The sequence below is a fragment of the Mastigoproctus giganteus genome, chromosome 1 (assembly GCF_048544385.1).
Source record: "Mastigoproctus giganteus isolate SK-2022 chromosome 1, ASM4854438v1, whole genome shotgun sequence".
Classification (NCBI taxonomy): domain Eukaryota; kingdom Metazoa; phylum Arthropoda; class Arachnida; order Uropygi; family Thelyphonidae; genus Mastigoproctus; species Mastigoproctus giganteus.
Window position 1 is genome coordinate 185,067,660 of NC_143575.1, and position 3,646 is coordinate 185,071,305.

The following is a 3,646-nucleotide window of genomic DNA, read 5'->3' on the forward strand; positions in this document are numbered from 1 at the left end:
AAAATTGATAATTTTAAATAAAAAAAAGAATCAAAGGTTTTAATAACCCCCCCCTCCCCCCCACACACACCGAGTCTTACAAATACAGTACCTTAATCTCTGAATAAGAATAGTGGGTAGAAATAAAATAATTTTACAAACAAAGAAAACAACATTTCAGAAATATTTAAATTAGCGCTATTGATTTCTACATCACGGTATTAAATTTTGCGGGTTTTTTTTCACTAATTAACATTAGAAGTTCATCAAAACTCTGTATCGACATTCTGTCTTCTTCTTCTTTATCTTTGCCTTCTTCCCACGTTTATATGGGGTCGGCATTTCCATCCTTAATTCTTTTCCTCCATTCATCCCTATCCTGGGCTTCCTCTCTCTTTTAAATCTTCTGCCACTTTGTCCTTCCACCTCAGCTTAGGTCTCCCCTCTTCTTATTTTTCGCTATCCAACTTTTCACACCTCTTCCCCACGCACTTCTTCACTTCTGCGTTCCACATGTTCAAGCCACCTCAACCTAGATTCCCGCATTTTTTTACTCAGAGGCCCATCTTAACCGTACCTCTGATGTAGTTATTTCTTATCCTGTCCTTCCTCGTCACACCACACATTCATCTTAGCATCCTCATCTCTGCCACTTCCATCTTCTTCTCCTGGGCCCTTGTAATCGCCCATATCTCAGCACTGTACATCAATGCGGGACTAACCACAGTTTTATGCAATCTTCCCGTCATTCTGCAATTTACTTTCTTATCACACAGCACCCCACTCATCTTTCTCCAGTTCAACCATCCACATTGCACTCTATGCTGTATTTCTGCACTCAGTCCTCCATCCCTCTCAACGTTCGATTCCAGATACTTACATTTCGAAACTGATGGTAGTTTTTCCTCCTGCAGTTTCATCGACATTCTGTAAAATAAAAGAAATAATATTTATATATTTCGTCTAGTATAGCCCTAGGGCAATACTAGATGAGCGCTTGAAGCGCGAGGTTCAAAAACTATTGTCGCGCTTCATCCGCGACATTAGTCTTTAGGGGCAGGAGCGGGAGTGCAGTAGCACACGCTCTTTGAGTAGACTGGGGTTCAAGCCCCTGACTGCTGAATACAGTCGTTCTGCCAACCCGCAATGGACCAGCATGGCAGATTAGGTCCATTTCCCTAAGCATGAATTGTTGAGGAGGCTTCCATCCTGCAGTGGGTTGATAATGGCTGCACTTTACTTTTTTTTACTCTTTTCTGCTATTTTAGCCTAATACGAAAACGACTTCTATAGACGGTGAGTGTTATCGATAGTTTCAGTATTATAACTTAAGTACAGTATTATAATAATAAGAAGAAAATGGGATATTTTTTCCGGGATTCAATGGGAATGTAGAGCGTGTATTTTCATTAATTAGCAATCAAGGGAAGATTATTAGAAATAAAACGCAAACAAATACTGTGAATAGTATTTTGTTAGAGAGAGAGAGAGATAATCTTTAATGCCCTTCACGGCCAAAAAGCCAGGGGTTTACATTTTTACAGCCTCCCGAAACTTCCGGGAAAATCGAACAATTAATTTACAAAAACAGGTAATTTTACAAATGAAAACATATTTTGATTAGTCACTTATAATTTGAAAATGGATTGTAAAACATTTTATGATTACTTACTTTGTAATCCAGACTTACTGCAAATAACTGGCAGTAACGAGAAATATGAATTGTAATAAATATAATTTTTAAAACTAAAAATGTCCTATTTTTTTCGTATTTTTTTGAATTCTAGATCTGGTAACCCATGATTCAAATATAATATAAAACTGTCCTGTTTTTAACCTGTTTGAATTTGATGGATGAATCCACCATTGTCGGTTTCTCTTTCTACTCGCAGTCAACAATATACATAAATGGGCAATACATCCAACTTGAACCTCCATCTTGAACCTCCATCTTGAAACTTAGACTAGAAAAAGTGTTGCTGGTTGTATCCAATGGCTCCTTCTAGTTTGAAACGATCTGATGTTAGAAACGCTACGTGTAATTTGCTGTTTTGGAGGCGTTTACACCGCCAGCGGTTTAAGTGCCCGTGTAATATAGCTCTAAAATCCTGCTGCTGCTGGATTAAAATCTGAAAATAGTTTTCAGATTTTATTTTTATTTTTTCATTCTGTTCACTTGCAGAGCCGTACTTACACGTTTCGTCATTTTAGGCACAAAATTATTTTGAGGCCCCTGAAATTTTTTATTGACAAAGTATGAAAATAAAAATTTTGTATTGCCAAAATAATTTATTTCTATAACAATAATTAAGTACACGTTTTATATAAAATACAAGAGTTTAACAGAATAATAGTTTTAACAATACCTGTATGGTACCAAATATTATAAGAACTAAGAATATTTAATATATTCTGTCCAGCCTTATAAAAATCATAGACTATCTGCAACCCTGAATTATGTCCAGAAGAAGGTAAAGAAAATACCAGTATTGAATCAGAAAATGTGGAAAAGAATGCTGCTGGTGTAAATATATCTGTGGATAATTTAAATCAAGCAGGGTCATCAAACAAAAACAATTCAACAATAATAGATATGCCTTTGTCGGAAATTTAACCCCAGGGGCTCACATCTGGTGAGTATGGGCTTGGTACACCCAGGGTCCTCAGCTGGATATCATCATTCTTCTCTTTCTTGGTGATTTCCTTCTACTTCTCTCTCTCTCTCTCTCTCTCTCACACACACACACACACACACACACACACACACGCACGCACACACACGCACGCACGCACACACACACACGCGCACGCACACACGCACGCGCACGCACGCACGCACACACACACACACACACACACACACACACACACACACACACAGGGTAACTCAGAAATTTTTTTTGGCTGGTGCAGCATAAGCCTCAGGCTTCCTTGCACCATATGGCTAATAATAATAATAGTGTTGAATGCACTGCACCGTTTATTCCCTCAAGCGATCTTGGAGAATACGTGGACATCAACATTTCCGATGAAACAAAAAGAAACATTGAGTTTGTCACCTCGGAGACCTAAAGGACCATTTCCAAGGGATTCCGAACAACAAAATAGAAGTTTTAGTGACACCTACTACTATTCTACTTCAACGTATGGTCCAGTTCCTCATTGTGGCTGTACTACTCCGGACTACGAAATTGGAAAAATTTATCTTTTCGGATAAAAACTCAGTGTTTCTCGACATCATATCAAGGCATGTGATATACATGAAATGTGACAAAGAACGCAACGATTGATAAAGATCTTGAGGAACAAGTAAGATACAGATCCTCATTTTGGAAAATGGTACTAGAAAGGTTATTTCGGATAACTCTTATGTTAGCTAAAAATTCTTTAGCATTTCGCGATCATCAGGAAAGATTTTCGGAATATTACAATGGCAATTTTTTTATCGCAAGTCCATTTACTTTCCTACTATGATGACGTAATGAAACAAATTATTAATAAGCCATCTGCTTCAATAACTTATTTAAGCCCCACTATCCAAAATGAGTTAACAGAATGTTTAGGTATACTAAATTAACACTCAAAATTAATTCAGCACTGTTCTATTCATCAATTTTAGATACTACTCAAAAAAAAAAAAAAAAAAGATCAATTAAGTATTACTGTA